The sequence below is a fragment of the Mangifera indica genome, chromosome 15, assembly GCF_011075055.1.
Source record: "Mangifera indica cultivar Alphonso chromosome 15, CATAS_Mindica_2.1, whole genome shotgun sequence".
Taxonomy (NCBI): Eukaryota; Viridiplantae; Streptophyta; class Magnoliopsida; order Sapindales; family Anacardiaceae; genus Mangifera; species Mangifera indica.
The window spans coordinates 3,843,074-3,867,828 of record NC_058151.1 but is presented as its reverse complement, the minus strand read 5'-3'; the positions used below and the strand labels follow the sequence as shown (position 1 = coordinate 3,867,828).

At 30.2% G+C, this 24,755-nt stretch overlaps 1 pseudogene; it reads left to right on the top strand.

Moving 5' to 3' along the window:
* The first annotated feature begins 279 nt into the window (after nt 1-279).
* Nucleotides 280-24,755, top strand: LOC123198076 (annotated as a pseudogene).

Sequence of the window (24,755 nt, the reverse complement as noted above, 5' to 3'; positions counted from 1 at the left end):
ACTTCCTTGGGAGGTAGACACTATTTTGTTACTTTTGTTGATGACTTTTCAAGAAGGACATGGTTGTACACTTTAAAGAAGAAGAATGACATATTAGGTGTTTTCCTGAAATGGAAAAAGATTATTGAAACTCAGACTAGCAGAAAGATCAAACGATTAAGGACTGATAATGGTGGTGAGTATACTAGTGATCCGTTTTTTGAAGTTTGTTAGGCTGAAGGTATTGTACACCATTTCTCAGTCAAAGGAATACCACATTAGAATGGGGTGGTTGAACGAATGAATCGAACCTTGCTAGAGAAGGTTAGATGTATGTTGTCCAATTCTAGGTTGGGCAAAACATTTTGGGCTAAGACAGTTACATATGCATGTCATCTTATTAATCATTTACCATCCATTGCAATTGAAGGGAAAACACCCTTTGAGGTATGGTCTAGAAAACCTGCTAATGATTATGCTGGTGATTTGGATAAACGCCGATCAACTACTGGTTTTGCCTTTACTCTTGCAAAAGCACCAGTCAATTGGAAGTCTACCTCGCAATTTACAGTTGCTTTGTCTAGTATAAAGGCAAGGTATATAGTAGTTATAGAGGTTGTAAATGAAGCTATTTGGTTACAAGGATTGCTGGAAGATTTAAGAATTGTTCAGAAGCATGTCAATGTGCATTCTGATGGTCAAAGTGCAATTCATTTGGCAAAGAATCCAGTATTCCATGCACAGACTAAGCATATTGACGTTAGACATTATTTTGTAAGAGAGATTATTGAAGAAGGGAATATACAACTGCTAAAAATTGGGATTGTTGAGAACCTTGCAAATATGATGACTAAGATAGTAACAACGATCAAGTTCAATCATTGTTTGAACTTAATCAACATTATGCAAGCTTAAATTGAGCCAAAAGGCATATTTGAAGTTGTCGCTGAAGAAGAAAATATAAGTGATATTTGGTAGGACTTGCTAAATCGCCAAAGCGGAGATTGTTAAAAAATTGGCTTTTTAGGTCCCACATTCATTATTTTGATTTCTTTGTATTTTACCAAAGATTATAAATAGAGGCCTTAGTTTTAATTCAAAATCATCCCAAAAACAACTATACTCAAACATAATTATATTGAGAGAATCCTATTATTAGAGATATTTACTAGTTTATTTTTCCTTTATAATTATTCTTTGAAGATAGTGAAAGTAGTCAGCAGTGCCAAGGACGTAAATATATTTATTAAACTTGGTAAATTCTTATGTTCTATTTCTTTTATTTTTCTGCATTTCTATTTTATGCCTTAATTATTTATTATATTCAATAGCATAGAAATTGTGTTATATATTTCCACTACACAACAAGACATTGGTAATTATTTTAGTTCACATATTAGATAGATTAGTTTCCAGAGTATTGGTAATTGCAGTGATAACAGTGACTTGAGTTATACTGCTGGAATGGTGTTACCTTTTGAGCCTGTAACATTAACATTTGAGAATGTGCAATACTTTGTGGATACTTCCTAGGTAATTGTGTTATTTATGATACCTAATACCCTTAGTGTTGATACAATTGAAACTGATCTAAAGCTCTATGAATTTCCTAGAATTTGAGAGATCAAGGTTTTCCACAAGAGAGACTACAACTTCTTAATGATATTAGTGGAGGATTTAGACCTAAAATTCTTACAGCTTTGATGGGTGTCAGTGGAACCGGGAAAACAACACTAATGGATGTTCTTTATGGTAGAAAGAGTGGTCGTATTATAGAAGGGGAAATACTAGTTTGTGGGTATCCTAAGGTCCAAGATACATATGCCAAAGTTTCAAAATTGAGTATGTTTGATTTGTTGTTTGCGACTTTGCATTAGGGATTGACACTCCTTAATGACGGTTGTAGCGTTGGATGGTTGGTTATTGAGGCGCCATTTCATCATTGTCCAAGTGGGAACATAGTGAAGAAATCAAAACCCTTGTGATTATTCTAGATTAAATTGAGAGAAAAATTTTGGCATAAGAGATAAATTTGAGAAATCCATAGATTTCTTCTTGTTTCCTTCTTAACATGACATCAAAATATCAAATAGAAACAAGGAAAACATAAAAAATAATATTTGGCCAAGAGATATTTCCCACCAAAGGTTTGAAAATCAGATTTCCACCTGTTATTTACTTTCATTAGTAAATTTCGTTCAATAAAAAGATAAAAATGTTATTTTGATCAAATTTTTTTTTTCTTCTTGTTCTTTTGTTTTTCTCTTTCCTCTTATTCTTTGTAGTTTTCTTTTCCTCTTTATTGTTTTATTTTCCTTTTCAAAACTTCTAGGGTGACTTATAAATTTTAAAAATATTAGTATTATTGATATACTTTTAGCAAGATTTTAAGAATCGAATTAGACTATAAATTGTTTTGAGGTCCGATTTTGATTGAACTGATTAAATCATTCTAACCAACTGCTTCAATCGGATTTTCAGTTTTGTATAAAAACCTAAAAAATATGATATGATTGTATGTTCTTTGCACATTAAATTTAAATATTTGATTTTTTGATATAAAAGTATAAAACTTTTAAAATACTTTGTTACAATTATCATAATTTTAGAAATAAAATCAAGACAACTTTATAAATAATCAAATAAACAACTCAAAATTTCTTTCTGACTCTGATAACGAATCTTACAAATAGACAAAACAATTAAAAATCATTTTCCTCGTTACACTGCCGAATAAAGTAGAGAAAATGAGACTATTCATTTGTGATAACACAAAATGAAAACAAGTTTCAAACAAGTTTTTTGCATTTTAAAAGAGAAGAAAACATAAAAGAAGAACGAAGTCCCTGCTGCTTTGTTTGTTACGTTGAACTTGAAGAAGACATCTCGAAGAAGAACAGCCATGACAACTCAGCTAGGTGTGCGGTCGGGGAGAACAGACGTCATCGAAAGTCAGTTGTTCTATAGCAACAGCAGCAACGCAGGAGAGCTGGAGCAACAGCAAAGCAAGGGAGGTTGGAAAAGTGGTGTCGCATTCTTGGTTTATTTGTTTCAGGTTTTGAACTTTTAAGGTTTAAATTTTACGGGACCGAAGATGAGATTAAATTAGACTGGACCGCGAACTGGCAACAAACCACCGGTCCAACTGTGGTCTAGTTTGAAAAGTTGTAAAAAAATAGGTATTTTAACTAAAAAAACCGTTTGAGACACCAATTCACAATCCGATCTAGTTTTGCAAATCTTAATTTTTAAAAGGTCTTTAAAAATGTGAAAAAAATTTGGTGTATTTTTTGAAATTAAGAAAATTTCAATATACCCCTCACTAATTTTAAAGAGGACAATTACCTTAAAAAAATTATCAAAATGTAAAATTTTAAAATTTCTTTAAAAGTTTAAATGAAAAATTTTAAACTATTAAAGCTATATTGGGCAAACAATCAAATCTAGAAAATTCACTAATAAAAGTTAATGTCAGATAAGAATTTGACTTTTAAATGTTTTAAATGTTTGAATTTCATCAAACATTGGATGGAAAATAGTCAAAAACACATTATATTAGACTACACAAAATGTTGGGATATTAAATAAAATAGAATAATTTTTTTTCTTATATACATATTTAATCATTTTTTTTTTCTATTATACATATATAACTCAAAATATAAAATGTCCAAAATATTTTTAAACTTTGTATCACCCACTCACCTAATCAAAGCATAAAATTTGTTATTTATAGAACTAATATGTAGTTTTCTAATAAGGTCTACATCAAGTAAAAGAGATCCTTCTACAAAGAAATGTTTTGTTATAAAAGGCAAACTCACCATTGCTTTTTATCGAAATTTTTTAAAGACAATCAAATTAGAAAGTGATTATACATATGTATGATAACAAAAAAGTTAACGCCGCATACAACGGGAGATAAAAGTCATTAGCTTGCACAAAAGATCTGATAGTATCTTCATAAGACGATCCTATAGAACCCGTACGATACAATGCACAATACAATTGGAGAAAAAAAACATGAAAATTAAAATCGGTAAAAATTTTTCTGCGCAAACCTTTTTAGGCAAACGTACAATAATTTTACTTTTATAAGTAAATTTATTTTTAATTATAAAAATACCCTGTCTGATTTATTACGTGATTTTTAGTAACTTAAGTGTATGTATCACAGTGTATGGGTGCACACAAGGTGCGTGGGGTGTATGTAGAGTGCGTGGGTGCATACGTATAGGATGTGTGGGTGTGTAAAAAATATAAATAAATAAATAAATAAATATATATATATATATATATATATATATATATATATATATGTTGTGACATGAAATCCCACATCGCTCTCGTACTATCCACTGAGCGTGTATATAGGCAGGGGCCAAAAGCCCTTAACTTGAATGACGCGTTTTAAAGCCGTGCGGACTGAAGCCCAAAGCGGATAATATCGTTCAGGCTGTTTATAACAATATATATATATATATATATATATATATATATATATATATATATATATATATATATATATATATATATATATATATTAAATATTATAATATAATATTTAAAAAATATAATAAATATAATTATATAAATAATAATAATAATATTTTTTAAATATATATTATATTATTATATTTTTTAAATATTATATTATTATATATAAATATAAATATATATTTATATTTTTTATGCGCCTTGCACTCCGCACCCTGTATACACCCACGCACTCTGCACGCACCTTGCACGCACCCACGCATCTTGTACGCACTCTACACCCATCCACGCATCCTACACACACCCATGCACCCTGTATGCACCCTGCACGCACCCAAGCACCCTATACGCACCTACGCACCCTGAACGCACCCACACACCCTGCACGCACCCACCCATGCACCCTCCACGTACCCTACACCTACAACATCAGTTAGCACTTATTATTCTCCTCATCTATACTATTTTTTTGTTACTATCTGTATTTGAAATCTAAACAAAAATTTATCAATTTTTAAGTATATTTTTAATCCTTAGAACGTGAATTAGTGATAGTACGAATAAAAAATTATCAAATCTGTTAAGAAAATTTTAGGTGGCCGAGTGTGACGTAAATCGTTAAAAGTGACGTAATAAGCTGAAAGAGGGTATTTTTGAAATTAAAGGTAAAATTGTCTATAAAAGTGAAACCATTATATATTTGCCTAAAAAGGTTTACGCAGGAAAATTTTTACTGATTTAAATTAATATTCACAATGAAGGTTATTTTCGAAATGAAAAATACAATTTGTTTAAAAAGGTAAAACGTATAAATTGTTACCAAAAAAGGTTTAGGCAGGAAAATGACTGCCTATTTTAATTTATATCCCCAAAAGAATCATTTGCTCCGCCAAACGCTTGGCTACGGAGCGAAAGAACTTCCTCAAAAGACGAAGCCAAAGAGCTTCCCATTTATATAGAATCTTAGTTGTCCAGTGCTGATGGAAGGGTTGCTCTTGGATCTGATACTGTTCACTTAAGCCAAGATGAGCCATAAAAAGACATACGTGAGTGAGCAGCTCTCCACCATTAGCAAGTCCTTCGCCATGCACTTTCCACCCACAATGACTTGCAGCATATTCCAACATTTCCATCCACACTTCACTTACGAACTCCCATTTAACATTCCTCCCATTATCATCTCCTACCATGCTCAAACGCTGCAATTGATTGGCAAGCTCACATCCATGAGCTAGCACTGACAAGGAATTTTTACCCTTATTGTTTTGACTGCAAGAATTGTAATAATTAAGTAAAGAAGCTACACTTGTTTCAATAGATGAGCTTTCTCTCTCTCTGAAATATCTTGTGGTTTCCACGAAAGTATCTGTATATCTTAACTCACCAATCCCTTTGGGCAACATGGTTGGACAGACGACTAAAAGATACAACATATAATTCGATAACCATCTGCTAATTTTGCTTTCTGGTGGGAGCTCATCACCCCGTCTTAGCTGACGGAGATCATCATAATAACAGAGATCAGTGGCGATGTGCCACAGAAGAAGACTATAGTCAAACTCCACGTCTATGGTGCTCAGACGAATTAATTGATTAACATCAAACCTTTCGCTTCTCACATTTTCACCTCTCTGATTCAACAATTCTTTGCATCGCTTCATACTAAAATCATCACCTTCAATTTTTTTGCTTTTCCGTTTGAGCTGCTTGAAGATCATTTCTAGCAAATCATTATCCACTTCTTTCCAGCTCAAATGTTTGTACTTGTCTATCAGTTCTTTGATTCCAAGTATCTTATGAACTCCCACGTTTATGGATTTGGGTGATTTTCTGCTCTCTGAAAAAGAAAAACTCATAAGATTGTACTGACCCATGGATCTTGACCACCTTCTGTTGTCGTTGGAGAGTAACCCAGTGGAACATGTATCAATGGACGCATACTTGCGCTTTGTCAACCAAAGTTTTGTCCAATCAGACAAAAGAAGCACAATGAATGCATAAAACTCCAGGAAAACGGCTCCCAGTAGGAGTACGTAAGTTATGGAGATGTCAGTTGGTGAATATGAAGACTTATCAATAATGATAAAGAAGACAACACATACAGATATATACGAGAAGAGACAGATGCAACGAAGAAAGATGCCAAACATGGAATAAATTGTGGTCGTCTTTGTGTAGAGCACATCATACATGAATCCAAGCTCAACCGCTACCAATTTGAAGGCCTCTTCCGCTGACTGCTTGCTGCTGAGGAGAGAGTAACTCTCTTTTCTTTCATTATGATCAAGAATCAAATCGGCATAGAGACACCTGAATTTTTTGAACAAGGAAACGGCTTCAACGAGGTAATTATTTACCTCTACAGTTGGCTTCTTTTTAGACCCCTCTGTTTCATGCTTTTCGTATGAAGGAGAGCGCAAGGAATCTTTAAATTTTTTAGCGCTTGAAGAGTACAGCACCAAAATTCTCTCTCCATACTTGATAATTCCGGCGATAAACACTGGAATGGCTATAAATCTGAAAGTATCTTTATTGTTCCAAGATGGTATAAAGACATAAAATGCTACTCCAACTTGGAAAATATATTCGAGAAAGTGCCTTAGCCATAGCTCATTATCATTTAAAGAGTAAGCTGTGATAGTGTCAGGGCCACCAAGGTGTAGCAGAAGGAAAGGTGCCCAAAATACCTGAAGCTTTAAAATTTTATTTGCTTCAGAATCTCTACGGCCACGAGCAAGACAGCCAAGAGCAAAAGTTGCCACAACGTCTGCTGTCAGGTATGCCAACCAAACAAGGAGATGGATCCAAATTATTCTGGTATATTTTCGTTGAGAACCAAATAGGATGAGGATTGCTTGCATGAAAAGACTCGCTAAAACCAACACTCGAATTTCCCACCCATCCCAAAGTTCCATCATTTGTTTAGTAAAAGATTGCAAAGCCATATCTCTAAGGTCAAACTGCTAGAAAATGAAGCTTCTCAGAAAAAAAGCTGATAAGCAACGAAAGGATACACTTCCTTACAATGACAACTACAAAGAGACTTGCAAATTAAGTTGTTTATGATGCAACACAAACTCTCAATCTAGAGCTGTACCTTTGTATGGGCAACCCTTTCGATTATAAATGGTGCAACGTGCCAAAAGTTTAACTTCATTCATGGCTAAACTGATAAGAAAAGAATTATTCAAAATAGAAAGAAAAAGTTAAAGTGGGGTAAATACTTGGCGTAAATTGAGAGAAAAGAATTATTCTAAAAGGAAAAAGAAAAGTTAGAATTGGCTACCGTAAGATATACTTGATTTTCCATGCAAAACTCATAATCAATAGATTTGTTCATTATACTTCATCTTTAAAGTTCTTTTGCTCTTTTTGCTTGTTATACTTTGTCAAATTAACGTAATGTTCTGAATTAAGAAATTGGATTTAGATGAATATTTACATGTTGCACAAATACGTTTTCAAAATGAAACGCCTGCAAGCATCCCTGTGCTTAATTATTTGATAAACTGACCATATGGGCAGTCGGAATATCGTCTGGAACATCTAGTTTAATTCATCTGCACTAGTTACAGATGAAATTGTTTTTTGACAAGAAGATGACTGGAAAGATTTGTAATTTGAAAGAAACTATTAATATCCATAATTAGAAACACAGCATATAAGGAGCAATAGTCTACATGGCAATCAACAAAATTAGCATGGGATGACATCTATTTCTACAGTCAAACATATATAACTACAAAGTTAAGAGATAAGCATGGTCAAAAGTAGTCAATAAAATTTTCTCAATTAAAGAAGTTATAAACTTCTTTATAACTTTATCTAAATTCAAAATTAGAAGGAGATCAATCTAAGATGGGAATTCACTATCTTCCCTAGGGTTTATTGTCATTCCAAATATCTCGTGAGCTATGCTTATTTGTTGGCAATGAAAAGATAAATGGAAATGGATACGTATGTGAACTACAATCTAGAACAAAATGCATTATGATTCTAATGTTTACTTATAAGATGAAATATTGTAAGCATGAAATCAAATGAATACTTTGTGGACCAAAATACCTTCATTGTGTTGAGATTTCTTCTCACCAAATGATGTACATAATTTAGAGTTTTAAGTAAGATAAACTGTGATAACATTGATTAGAGTCTGAGAAGACTCGAATATGTCTGTTACGAGTGTTTGGGAATTGTTACAGAAGTGTGTGCATGTAAATAGATTCAAGAAGAAAGATTGACACGAGGAATTTTTTATATGGTTTGACCCGATAATAGAAAGGTCTACATACACAATGTTATCACCCTAGTTTGTAGTTTAGTACAAAAAATCATCCCAATATTATCTTCTTTCTCTCTTTTTATATTGATTTTTTAAGGGAAATGACCTCCACCTAATTCTCCCTCTCTCCAAAATTAAATCTATGATTTTAATTTAAATGCATGGATTCATGCCTATATTGATGACAATTACATTTATGTGGTGGTTAATGTCTTTATTGGGTGATCTTTGTAGCGTATGATTTGGCTTTCCCATTGATAATTGTCGAATACTCTTCAAATTTGAAATTACTTGATCGCTAGTTACTAGCCATTAGTGTCCTAGTCTTTGATATCTCATACGGTTGTGCCTAGAGGACTACCATTGAAATGCTTATTTGTTATCACATAACTTGCCCTCCAAATTCTTGGAGTTCAAGGTGGACTTCAAAAGCTAAAGGAGGTTTCGTTGCTACACAGAGATCTTATCATATATATTTTTTGATAGTGCAAGTTGGTGTCATCATAATCATGTACGTTTCGAGCAATGTGACAATCTTCTCATATAATTTTCCTTGTTGAATACAACTAGACATGTACTGCTCAGATCTCAGGGTGGCTAACATGTGTCTCATTGTCATACAGTCATGATGAAAGCCCTTCTCCTATAAATGGAAGAGTTTAGTGGCAAGTTTTTAATGAGTTTCTTCTTTGAAATGCTCAAATCTTTGTAGTGGAAGAAAAAAATTTGTATTCCGTAAAGTGTGTGTAGGGAAATGTGGATTAAGTTAAATGGTCATGTTAGACGCTCTTCATAAACCATATCTTTTTGTTTTTATGAGGGTTGTTACAAGAAACACCTATGAGATAGTATTACTTTTATTGATAGATGGTTAAGTAATGACAAATTGATATAGTTGTGGTATCACACGAAATTTCTGATTGAAAATTGATAATTACAGATTTCATCTTCAAATACTACCATTGGACACCAAATTCTCAACGAACATGGACTAAACTTCATTGACTATTTTTATTGGATATCAGTTGTGGAATTTGGATCCTTCTTACTATTGGATTTGTTTGTGCACTATGTTAGAAATTTCTTGATATGGCTTAATATTAATTATGGTTTTGGTTTAATAAAATCGAGTAATTGAATAATCTAATACCAGTTTACAAATGGATTTGAGTGATCAATAAGGATAAGTCTAATATATTTAAAAGTTATAATATAAGTAGATAACATAAGTGTAGGCCTTAAGGTTTATTGAATTTTGATACGGGGTCAATTAACCTATTATAAAATCGGCTAAATCTCTACTCCAAAACCTAATGAAATATGACTGCAGCATAGTTTATCCATTCAAAGTTGTCATTCAAAGAGGTTTATAAAGTAAAAGACTAAGTCACGTCAAGAGGTGATCTCAGTAGGTAATTTCAAACATTTTATGAATTTAGTTTACATGACAATTCAAATATCTCTAAACCCTATTTTATGTCATTTGTGTATATCTTATGAATTATAATTACATGATTTTATGTTTGTTCATGCATGATAAACTTACATGTGATGTTAGAGTGAACGCATTAGATTATAGAATCTAAATTAGGGAATTGAAATCAGGATAAATCTTATAAAACTAGGGTTTGATTGAAAATCCAAATTAGGGTTTATTTCCATTAAGGTTTAGGATTTAATTTCTAATAATTTAGGGTTTTCAGTTGAGAAATTAAATCCTAGTATTAAGAACAACATATTGAAATTGATTTTGGAAAATTGAATTTCATAATAATTATGAAATTTTATTGAATTCTTGAAATTAAAATTAGAATTCCTAAATTCTTAAATTAGGGTTTGTTAAAATCCAATTAGGATTTGGTTTTGGTTTGATTTTAAAATTGGGGATTGAAAATTAATCCAACAATGATTGAGATTAATGCTGTAAATTTTCTTATTTTGGTAATTTAAAATTGATTTTAAATCTAGATTATACAATTTTTAAAACGAAAATAGTTTCCCAACCGAAATCAGAATTGAAAACAGCCTCCCAAGGTAACCTTCTTACCACTATTTGCGTCAAAAGTGGTGGCGTTCAGGCCAACGCTGGTGTGAACCATTTGGTCTCGTCCATTCCCCACCAGTTGGAACCACCGCATAAGACAAAATTAGGTAGAAAATAGGTCGTTGGAGATGCCATTTTCCCCTCTTCTTCCATTTTTTTCGATGTGATTTCGAGGCGAGGACACTGATCCAGACGACATCGGCATGATCCCTTGATTTATGGTCCATCAAAATTAGTAATCATTGAAGCAATCGCCAGAATTTTTGTCAAAGTTGCTGAATCGGCTAATTAGGGTTTTTATATTTGCAGGTCAGAACCGGGTTGGGAAAACCTAGAATTTGACTTGCTAGAGTAAACGAATATCGCACAACTCAATCAAAGTCAAATCGGGTCATATAGATCCAATCAACAGTCAACATAGGTTGTTTTAACCCATTTACCGGACCCATGTTTTGATTGAACTACCCGGCCCAAGATGCATGAGGTTCACGCTTAGAAGCGTGAAGCATGGCATGTGTCATACGAGTGCACCAAAGATTCTTCAAGCCAGGCACGTGATGAAAACTTTGAAGCACGTGATAGCAGAAGATGGTGTGTGGGACTTAACTGCAGGTGTGTGCTCATGCGTGATTTGTTTTAGACACACGTGACACATTCTAGGAGCACGTTTTTACGCATGATTGTGTTCTTTTTGCATGTGTAGTGCGTTAACATCTTTGATTGGCATATTGGTAGTCCTTAAAGGTTTGTACAAGCTTATGATTTATGCAAGCAACATGTAGGGTCTTATGAAAGCATGACAGTGCATATAAATAATGAATTAGATTGAGTAGTTACATGAAATTGTGTATAATTTGTTCCTAATAAATGTGCCTACATGCATAAAGAATCATTTGGACATATTTGTGTGTGTCAAAGTCCTATGATAGCATGTAATAAAACTTTAAAGTTTTTCTTCCTTCTCATGTTATTGCATGTGAAAAAATTTTAAAGGTTCTGGGCACGCGAGTGTGCATAAAAGGATTTTAAAGTGCATTAAGAGTATCAGATAATGCATTAAACATATTAAAAACATATAGACTTTTATAGGTCTCCTTTTGAAAGTGAATTGAATTTTTACATTAAATGTTGTGTCATAAAGTATTCTCCTATTGTTAGGATTAATAAAATAAAGTATAAACTTTGTCATGTATGGTTAAACTACCACATTAGGTCAATATTATTATTCATTGGATTAGATACACCAATTTTAAAGAAGATTATCTGAGATAATAAGGTATTGTGTCTCATGAAATCTTATTATAGATAGTAATATTTAGTATCATTGTAATAATTTGTGAGTTTTTTATGATGGTAATCACCAAAATGATATATTGTTGAGACTTACAAAATTTTCCATTCGATGATACATTTTTCAGTTTTTAAAATATAAGGTTAATTTTGGAAATGCACTGGTTATGAAGAACTTAATATACACAAAAAGTGGTTGGCCTTATTCAATTGATATATGCTTTCTTATTAAATAGAAGAGAAACAATAATCTAGAAAGTTTTATTTGCCAAAAGGTGACATTTCTTTTGAAACCGTATGTTCTGAAGGTCCTCATATGGATACGTGACCTTGTGTTTGAGATCCTAATAACATGTCTTTTTTTTGCCTAAAGGTGATTTAATGATGATGCACCAAGAATTCCTATAAGATGTGGCTTATACGGTTTTAAAACTACTTTTAATATTGTTGATACGAATTTATTGTAATACTTAATTAAGATTATTAGAGATAATTTGGATTGATATTTCATGAAATCTTAATTTTGACAATATTATTTAGTCTCAGTAGAAGTTATTATAAGTTGTTAAAATGTTTAATAGTCAAAGCGATGCATTCATTGAAGGTTGTGGAATTTCTATATTCTATGAAAGAGACACTCTTCAATTTAACGCATATAATTTTCTGCCCAAAGGTGATTATTGTGTGTTAAAATTGATAGTTGCATGAGGTGATTGTGGAATTACATTGGTCGTGAGAATTTCAATTCACGCAAGAGTGGTTATAATTTTTCAATTGACATATATTTTTTCTTTTGATGTAAAAAAGAGTAGTACCCTAAGGGATTTATCTGCCTAACTTATTTGTAACCTTATCCTTGAGAGTCTTAATTGCATATCTTATTCTTTACCTAAAGGTGATTATATGATGATACGCCTAAAGCCCTCGTGGATAATAATTTATGAAAATTTTAAGCTATTTATTGTCAATGATACCTTTATTGCATCCCATCTTTGATAGACTACATTATTGTAAACAATAACAATAAAGCCACAATTGAGGTATTGATTGACTTAACTTTAAAGAGTTAAAGATAAGGTTTGAGTTTGAACTACTGATTAAAGATATATCCTTGGCCCAACGAGTTGATGCATCACCCAAGCCTAAGAGAACAGCTCAACTGAATATAAGAATTTCTATGTTGAGTGGAAGAAATCCATCAGGTTAAATTGTTTGTCATAAAGAGTCCATTGACATTTATCTCATTGGAGGTTTATCTTAGACTTAAAGTGTTAACAAGGTTTTCACTAAGATTAGCTAGATATATGAAAATATTGGAATTGTTGGTTTAGTAAATGATATGACTTGGACAAGGTATACTAGTTCTAAAGGAATCAATTAATAATGAGTTTCTTATAATAAATTTTGTTGCTCAATTAAGGCACAATTATAAAGGAAAAGAACAACAATAAAAAAACTAGTTTTGATTGCCTAAATAAGATTAAAGTTTTTTTTTGAATGTGAAGTTAGTCAATAGATACTATTTGTTAATAATAATTTTTCATATATATTTTATTCTATGTTATTTTATATATCAACTAAATTTTATAAAAATCTGGAATTTTTAGTAGTTTGCTCATATACTAAATTTGTGAATTTAAATTACTAGTTTAGAGTATTTTAAAAATTCCGAAAATTTCATTTAAGATGCTGCAAAGTTTTATTAACCATTTCGTGAATTTTCTTTGATTTTATAAGTTATAAAAATAGTATAAAATTAGCTAGAATCTTAAGGTGTTAAATCTCAATTTTTTTTAATAGAGGTTGTAACACAATTGTAATACCCCAAAACTAACATAAGTATACAATAAAATTTAGAAGTTTTTTAACCAAATAATGTCTTGATAGTCTTTTTTTTTCAACCTCAGTATTGTAATATCCGATAATTATTTTTATTATTAATATTGTTATTATTATATTAAATATTTGAAATAGGATAAGTTTATTTTAAGGTAAGTTTGAATTTTTAAAAAGGGATAAGGTAAGTTTGAATTTTAAAAAGGCGATAAGGTAAGTTGGAAATTTTTTTAAGATATTTTTTTAATTAATTAAGAGGAGGATAATATTTGTCATAAATGAGAGATTAAGTGACCCCTTTGAAACCTACATAGAAAAAAATATCTTCTTTCATCTAGCTCAAACATTCCATAAGAGTAAAGAAAGATTGTCAGTGTTAGTTTAAAAAAAATGATTTTCGATTGGAGTTAACTATTCCTTTTGGTAGTGATGATTTTATTATTTATTGTAATACATCTAAAACATGTTTGAGATGTGTGTCAATGCAATGTGGTAAGGCGATGGCCTGTGCTTTTGGGTAATTTAAGAACCATGAATGAAATGATCTAACTCATGATTTGAAATTGGTTGTCATGACAACCGCTTAAAAATCTAGAGGAATTATCTTTTAAGGAGAGACATGTGAGAGTTACACTAAAAAAAAAAATTCTTGAAGTACTTGTTCACCTAAAAGGAATAATTTGAAACGAAGTAGATTGTTAGAACTTGTAAAGAATTATTATTGTCATTTCAATTATTATATCAGGAAGGTGAATGTGATACTTAATGCTCTTAGTAGAAGGTCATAAGGAGGTATAACACTATTGATTCCTACTTAACATATTTTGGATTGTTTGAGCAAGTGTGGCATCAGGGTAGTAGTGGTTGGACAAGTGGTCAATTATTGAATATAAAGGTAAAACTGATGCTGATTGAAAGGTTTAAAGTAGCTCAAAAGAAAGATCAATTTGAGATTTGAAAAAGAAAGATCAATTTAAAGTGGCTCAAAAGAAGGAGATTGTTGATGAAGTAAAGAAATGTAATAAACTGAAATTCATTTTTCTTGATAATACTATTTTGAGATTTGAAAAATGGATGTGTGTGCCTAATAATGATAATTTGAGATGATAAATTTTGAGTAAAGTTTATGAGTCTCCTTGTAGCTTTGATCTAGAGAGTAATAAAAGATATTGTGATTTAAAGAATAATTTTTGTGGCAACACATGAAGAATGATATAGTTGGGTGATTTTTTGGAAGACACTTTTGGTAATAAAGTCTGCTTGCAATAACTATTTTCACTCTAATATTGTATGTTGGATTTGAGTTTTAAGATTAAGGCTTGCTCAAATTACTTTTGATAAAATCAAGTTGATTATAGGAAGACAAAATATTTATGTTGATCATTGTAGGTGAGAATTAGAATTTCAAATTTTGTTTTCATAAGGATATGACTTTAGAAGGGAGGTTTTTGATTTAGCAAGAAAAGTAAGCTAAGTGTTGAGTTTATAGGGTCGGTTTGAAATTTGGAAAGGATTAGTGTCGTTGTATATTGTGTGGTCTTGCCACCAAGTTTCTCAAGGTGTCGCAATGTGTTTTATATATTTTGGTGTTGAGGAATTGTTTGCATGACCCTTCCATGTGTTAGTCTACCAACCAACCCTTAAAAGATTTGTTGAATAAGATCAAACATTGGAAATCATTAATAGAAAAGATTCATTTGTGAGGACTAAAGTTATCCCATTGGTAAAGATGCATTAGAATAATCACTCAAAAGAAATAAGTCACATAGAAAAGGAGAATAAAATAAAGATGTACCCCCAACACTATAAAGTTTAAGGTAGGTACTAATTTCGAGGAGAAAATTTTTTATTATTAATATTGTTATTATTATGTTAAATATTTGGAATAGGATAAGTTTATTTTAAGATACGTTTGAATTTAAAAAAAGAGATAAGGTAAGTTGGAAGTATTTTTTAAGATACTTTTTTAATTAATTAGGAAGAGGATAATATTTGTCATAAATGCGAGATTAAGTGACCCCTTCGAAATCTAGGTAGGAAAAAATATTTTTTTTCATCCAGCTCAAACATTCTGGAAGAGTAAAGAGAGATTGTCAATGTTACTTTAAAAAAAAAATTGTTGGAAAAGGGATTGGAATAGTGAAGCAGTTCTGCTAGAATAATTTCTCATACTAAGGTAAATCTCAATATTTTCATTTATTTGGGCATATATGTGAATTATGATTTGGGGATTAAGGTTTGTTTTTAAGAATTGCAATTCAATAGTGCCATTGTAGGGTAGAACATGTCCTATTTTGCATTGTACATTAATTGTTCCATGATAGAAGTATATTAGTTTGTAAAATAAATAAAAGAAAAAATATATTATTTTTTTATTTTTGTTTGATACTATTTGTTAACAATAATTTTTTATACATATTTTATTCTATGTTATTTTATATATTAACTAAATTTTATAAAAATCTGGAATTTTTAGTAGTATGCTTATAAACTAAGTTTGTGAATTGAAATTGCTAGTTTAGAATGTTTTAAAAATTCCAAAAATTTTATTTAAGATGCTACAGAGTATTTTTAACCATTTTGTGAATTTTCTTTGATTTTATAATTATAAAAATAGCATAAAATTAGCTAAAATCTTATGGTTTTAAACCTAAAATTTTTTTTATAGAGTTTGTAATCTGTAAATGAATTTAGTATTTTTATAGTTTTCTTAAATATTTTCAATTTGAATTTTTTTTTATATAAATGAGTATGTCTAGTTCTACTATGGAAATTTTCATAATTTTACTAGTTAAATATGATTTATGAAAATTGTTATAAGATTGAGTGTTAAACCTGAAATTTCTATGATAAAGTCTATGACTTGTGAAAACAATTTAATTTTTAGAGCTTTTTGAATTATTTTTTTCACTTGAATATTTTTTATCAATAAATTAGCATGACTAGTTTAATTTTGGAAATTTTCACAATTTTACAAATTATATGATATTTATTAAAATTATTATAATATTGTGTACGCAATCTGAAATATTTTTTATAGTGTTAGTGATCTGTTAAATTATTTTCAGATTGATATTTTTTATTTAAAACATCAATATGTTAACTTTATTGTTTGATTTATATAGAATTTTATAAAATTACTAGAAGCTTGAGCTATCAAACTTGAAAACTATTGATAGTATTCTTTAGTTTTGGAAGAAATTAATTTTTCGAGAAGTTTTTATATCCTTTTAAGCTAAATTTTTTTTGACAAACTATTTATATGTCTTCTTTGTCCTTGCCAAGTTTTGTAATATTTTAGTTTGTATAAAAATTTATAAAATTCATGGAACAAATATTGTATAGTGTAGACATGTATTAGCTGGGTTTAAGGTTGTTCATTTGGGTACCTTTAGAATTTTTGAAATTAGGTTTGAATTGAGGTTTTTCAATGAAATCTAAAAGGATTTCTAAGAGTTATTGATACAAGTTGAATTCATTGATTGTGGTTAGGAATTCGAGTAGATTTTGCGTGGTAACTTGAAACATATAAAAGTTTTGTGGATCTTTGCTGTTAATCGAGGTAAATAGAAACTATTTTTTTTGCATGTATATAAATGTTTTATGTTTGGAAATGATAGTTAAATATGAAAATTTTGGTTTTAATAAACTAAATAATATTTGTATACACGTTTTCTATTAAACCTAAATATTTATACAAATGTTTTTGTAACTTATATAAATATTTCATTTTGTTTATATATAAATATTTTCGTAAGTTATATAAATATTTTGTTTTGTGTATATATAAATATTTTCGTGAGCTATATGAATAATTCGTTTTGTTTATATATAAATTCGTAAGTTATATGAATATTTCGTTTTTATATATATAAATGTTTTTGTAAGTCATATGAATAGTTCGGTTTGCTTATATATAAATGTTTGTGTAAGTTATATATAGATATTTTTTTTTGTTTATATACAAATGTTTTCATCAAGGAAACAAATATTTTTGTAAGCATTTTTTTTAAACCAGGAGATTTATATAAATATTTTTGTAAGTTATACAAATATGTTGTTTTATGTGTATATGAAGGTTTTTGTAAATTATAATATATTTTCGTAAACGTTTCTTTTAAACTAAAAAATTTATATAAATATTTTCGTAAGTTATATAGATATTTTATTTGAATATAAGTATTTTTGAGAGTCATATAATATAGATATTTCATTTTATTTATATAAAATGGTTTTTGTGAGTTATAAAATTAATCTATGTACATTTTTATTTTACCCAAATTTTATTTACTTAGACATTGATTTACAAATTTATTTTAGTAGTAACTGAAATAAAATTACTTATGGTGCATTTATGATATGAAACTTTGTATATATGTGGTTTTGACTCATTGTTCATAGTCTTTGAATATCTACTCTGAACTCTGAAACTATAAGTTTGGTCCAGTTGGATTACCTGTTTTGTTGTGTATACTTCTAAATTTTAGCTAGTCACTAGGATTACAGATGACATCTGATTCTGAAATTCTGATCAGGTCATCTAGATTATAGGTGACATTTAATTCTGAAATTCTGACTGAGTCACCGGAATTATTGGTGACACTATGTGACATGAGTTTGAAAATATTTTTGACTTGAAACTAATATATGATATTTTTTTACTCGAGATTGATATATGATATTTTTTACTCAAGATTTATAATGACATTTTTGACTTGAGACTGATATATCAAAAGTTTAGATATATTTTGGTATTTATACATTGTTTTATATGCTTGAATATCCAAGTTTGTTTAACCTTTTTTGTCAATATTTGAATTAAATGTTTTTGCAAGCATATTTTCATTTAGTTTATGCTTACCGAGTTGACGGCTCATCTCCTCGTCATTAATTTTTTGCAGATTAGATTTTGATATAGAATGTGAGTGACTCTTTAGCAATTGAGGAATAAAAAGTAAAAAGAGGTCAATTGACGAGACTGAAAAAAGAAAAATTTGTATCTTTTTTGTTGTATATTTTTTTTATTGAGGACAAATATTTTTGTTATAATGTTTTGAGGTTGAAAGAAAAAAAAAAGAGACTGTCAAAACATTGTTTGGTTAAGAAATTTCTAAATTTTATTATACACTTATGTTAGTTTTGGGGTGTTACAGTTGTGGTATTAGAGCTTAGGATATGATTCTATAGACTTTAAGGAAATAGGTATTATGTTTTAATAAGTTTAAGACATGAATCTAGTTGCTCAGTAAAGAATGGTGCAATTGAGGATTTTAGAATTAGATCCAATAAGATTTATTTAGGATTTTTGTAATACCTTGGTTTATGGTATATAGAATGCATAGCATTGTTGATATACTAATATATGATTTATCAAACTTGAATGGTTAATTCCAATTCTAAGGAATTCAATATAGATCCGATATAGTTAGGCATGAACAACTTTTGAAGTTATAATGGTACAGGGATGGTTAGGTTGGCAATGTACCATGCTAGTATAAATTCTTTTACAAAAGAGATTGTGTGTCAACTATCTGGGAATATAGAATTTTGATTTCTGAGAAGGAGAAATTCTAATATTGCCTTAATCTTTGCCATTTAAAGCAAGAAAATCTTTATGAAGGTTTGTACAGGATTATTAGCTAGTGTAATATCAAATAGGCATGTTGAAACTTGTTTGGAAGATATCTTTATATTTAAGAAGTTTTCTAATATTTTTTTTCCAAAGGACTTGCTTGGTTTACACTTTGTAAGAAAATGAGTTCGCAAATGCCTTGGTGTTAAAGACTACTCTCATTTTTTAAAGTCTCCTTATAGAATGAGAGTTAAATTAATTAAAAATTTAATTATTGGATTTAGTGGATAAGAGTTTCATTCACCCTAGTGGATTACCTGGAAGTTCTCCAATGTTATTTGTGAAAAAAAAATCTTAAAAAATATTTCCAACTTACCTTATCCCCTTTTTAAAATTCAAACTTACCTTACCCTTTTAAAAAATTCGAACTTGCCTTAAAATAAACTTATCCTATTCTAAATATTTAATATAATAATAACAATATTAATAACAAAAATTATTATCGAATATCACAACTGTTGTATATGTATGTTTCACGAGTCTTAAGAAAGGTTGAAACATATAAACTTCATTTGAAGCAAAAGAATTTCTCTTATTTCTTTTGAAACAAAAGGTTATAGAGGAGGCACATGTTGTGATTACTTTGTTGGGTGCTATTTTTGCCATACTCCCAGATTTAATTTGTATTGATTTGATTATTAATAATTGTGATCAAGAATAATCTTATATTGATAGAAGACATAAGTAATGTTTTGGTCTGTTATTGATGGTTATATTAATTGAATTATTTATTAAAATGTAATTTATCCTTGAACTATTTTATTTTTTAAAATAGTGGTCATTTAAAGTTAAAAAATATTAATTATCCCAAAGTTAAAATTGTTTTCTTTTCTTAAAATATTGTAAAAATAATTAATGTTGCCAAGTTGGAGTTGATTAAAAATTTCTTAATGTAAGCTAACATTAATTATGATTTTAGCTTAATAAAACCGGTAACTGAATAGTCCAACATCAATTTATAGATGAGATTAAATGGTCAATAAAGATAAGCTCAATATACTTCTGGGTGGACAACATAAGTGTGAGCCTTGAGATTTATTCAACCTTGATGGAAGGTCAACTAACCTATTATACAATTGGCTACCTCTCTGCTCTAAAACCTAATGTAATATGGTTGTTTACTCATTCAAAGTTGTCATTCAAAATAGATTTGTAAAGTAGAAGACCAAGTCACATCGAAAGGAGATCTCGACAAGTAATTTCAGACACTTTATGAATTTAGTTTGCATGACGGTTCAGGTAATTCTAAAACCCGAAAGTTTAATTCAATATTTTATATCCTGTGAATTATAATTGCATGATTTTATGTTTGTTCATACATAATAAAACTTACACGCTAGACTTATTTGAAGTATAAGTTTATCCTCATATCATATATTAGAAAAATGAGAACAGTTAATCTTGGAGATAAGAAGCAATTCTTATTGCACTAATCTTGGTCACCTGAAAAATGAATTTCTGCGGAACCAGGGAGATCCCGGGCCATCATTTCTCAAAATAATTTCAGCAATGCAACTATGGGAAACGAATTTCCTTCTGTTAGTACATTTAAAGGTGTTGTAAAAACAAATACTACAGGTGAGAAACTACAGTATTTATTGGTAATAATTTTAGTTCACAGATACGATAGATTAGTTTTTGGGGTATTGGTGATTTCAGTGATAACAATGACTCTAGTTATATTACGGGAATAGTTTTACCCTTTGAGCCCTTAACATTAATATTTGAGAATTTCCAATACTTTATTGATACTTCTAAGGTAATTGTGTTATTTATTATACCTGATTTCCCTTGAGTGTTTGTACAATTGAAACTAATCAAAGCTTTATGAATTTCCCATAATTTGAGAGAGATCAAGATTTTCCACAGAAGAGATTATAACTTCTTAGTGATATTAGTGGATCATTTAGACCTGGAAATCTTAAAGGTTTTTGATGGGTTTCAGTGAAGTCGGGAAAACAACACTGATGGATGTCCTCTCTAGTAGAAAGGCTGGTGGTATAATAGAAGGGGAGATAAGAGTTTGTGGTTATCCTAATGTCCAAGATACATATGCCAGAGTACCAGGTTACTGTCAGCCGACATACATTCTCCCCAGATTATTATTGAAGAGTCAGTGATATACTCTGCTTGACTATGGTTGCCATCTCAAATTGATAGACATACAAAAACTGTAAGATGTCTTCAAACTTTATTATAAAGAAGCTTTCCTCTTCTGATGTGGCAATAAAAGAAATACAAGGACTAAAAAGCCCTAATGCATAAAAACTATGCCTGCAAATTTGGAACGAACTGCTTCTGAAATTTTCATTTACTCTCCTATTGAACAAAAATTTGTAGCAGAAGTTCTTCGACTGATTGAACTTGATGAAATCAAGGAAGCTTTAGCTGGAATCCTTGGTATTAGTGGTCAGCGGAAATGGCTTACTATAGCAGTAGAGCTTGTTTCTAATCCATCCATAATATTCATGGATGAACCCACATCAGGTCTAGATGCCAGGGCAATTGCAGTCATCATGCGAGCTGTAAAAATACTGCCATACAAAGAGGACAGTTGTATGTACCATTCGCCAACCAAACATTGGCATATTTGAGGCATTTGATGAGATAATTAACTTGTATACTCTTATACACAAAAAAGATGTTAGTTCTTTCCTAAAACATTAAATTTTCATATGCTCCTTAATTTATAAGATAATAATATGCAAATTATATGTTTATGGATAAGAGTTTCTTTAGAAATTTCCCATTGCATACTCTGATAGATGTTCCCAAATTTTGGTTTTGCTTCTTTGTGTTTATCTATATTATTGGACATCAAGATTTAGAAAAACTTAAGCATGAAGAACATCGTACAGTTTGTCACCTTTTTGTTTCATATAAAATCCTACAGTTGAATTTGACGAAAAGAGGAGAAATAATATATTCTGGAGAGCTCGGTCTGAATTCAAGCTGAGTTTATTGAATATTTTGAGATAACCTTAAAAAAAGAGAGTAACGTATAAATTCCCATTTGGCTCTCTCTCTGTTTGACAAGTTTGCTGTACTAACAAAATCTTTTATTTAGTAGTTAAATATTTGACAAAAGAACACAGGCAAACTGCAGGTTCAGAAGCTACTCGATCAACTTTATGCATAGATAATAATAAATTATAACGTCTAATACTAGACCTGGCCACGGGCCGCCTGTGGGCTGGACCGAAACCGGCTCGGATAAAACCGGAACCAGAACCGACAAACCTGGAACCGGACTAAACCGGAACTGAAACCAGAATTTAATGGTTTGGTTTCGGTTTACTTAATTTTGAATCGTGAAACCGCCGGTTCATACTCGGTTTATGAATCGACATGTAAACCGACAGTTTACTATGCTGAACCGAAAAATTTTTAATTTTTTTAATTTTTTTTAAATTTATTAAAGAGCCAACAGTTCCTTGCGCAGGGAACTATTGGCTTTGAAAAGAAAATTGCAGGGGTTCAAAGTTTTCCCCTGCAATTTTTAAAATCACATTTCACCCCCCTATTCTTTAATTTTTTTTCAAAAAAAATTTTTCCTATATATATACCCATTCAAATTTCAATCTCTCCACTCTCTCACTCAATCCTTCAAACTCTCATTCTCATTCTTTCAACTCTTAATACTCTTTCAATCTTTCAATTCAATCAAATTCTCTTAAATTTAATTAAATTCTTTCTTAATTTTTTATTAATTCCAATTTCTATTTTTATTATACAATTCATAATTAATTATAGAATTTATTTCTATAATTAATTTTATTTATTATTTTTTTATTATCTTTCATAATTAATCATATAATTTATTTATATAATTAATTTTATTTATTAACAAAAAATAGCAAGTAGTGGACATTCTTCTGGTAATAGGAGATTTGATAAATATTCACATATATCAAATGTGAATGAAAATCAAATGTCAATATTCACATATATCAAAGGTAAGAGAATTACATAGGCTTTGATTCTTCTAAACCCCAAGAAGATACGTAAGAAGCTTAATTGAAAAATTAAGTTCAAACCTTTCTTTTAATTTTCAATTATTGTAATTAATAATTTAAAAATTAAATCAAAATCATATATTAGAATTGACAGTTCAATGTCGGTTTCGAACCGGAACCGTCGGTTCCGAACCGTGAACGAACCATCCTATTACGGTTTCGGTTCAGGGTCCTTAATTTTTCAAACTGTGAACCAGCAGTTTCGAACTGAAACCACCGGTTCATGAACCGTGGCCAGGACTATCTAATACTATGTACAATATGCTAGCAACATGGATGTTAGAGGTCACTAGTCCTGCTGCAGAAGGTCAACTGGGTAAGTGTTCCAATTGTAAAGAATCAATGGTTTGTTTATATGTCAAGATTTTTCCCTAATTAATATTTAATAATCAGTTCTAACACAAATTGACAGAAAAAAGCTTTCAGCAGGCATTTTATCTTCTCTATAATTTTCCATATGAAACAAAGTGACATGCATTCCAATTTTGTATAGGAAAAGCATGGAACAAGTCAGAAAATTGAGGCTGCCAGCACAAGGTTCAAAAGAACTACATTTTTCTACAGCTTTCCACAAAATGAATGGGTGCAATTTAACGTATGCCTTTGGAAGCAGCACCTCACTTACTGGAGAAGTCCCAATTATAACTTGGCACGGTTGGCGCTTGTTATCATATCATCTATTTTACTTGGAGCAGTTCTATGGCAGAAAAGCCAGAAGATGTAAGTTACTTGTACACTGAGTGGTTAACTACAAAAAATCTTCTAATTGTATTCTATAAGGATACTTAAAGAATGTCAATCTAAAAACAGGACCTAGGACTTTTAACTGCACAATGCAGGGGATTCTTATAAATCATCTAATTATTGATCCTTGTTCTGCAGAGATGCTGGACAAGATCTTTTTACTATATTGGCATCTTTATTTATTTTGATGCCAGTCATAGGAGGATCCGACTGTTCTTTTGTAATTCCATTCATAGCTACTGAGAGAACTGTGATCTACAGAGAAATGTTTGCTGGAATGTACTCTTCACGGATGAATTCATTAGCACAGGTCCAAAAGTTCATATTTCACTTATTACTCCTTAACAGTGGATATATCATTTTCAATCTGTTAGATTTGCATATAACCACATAATTTGTATGTTGCAGGTGATAATTGAAATTGTTGATTTTTAA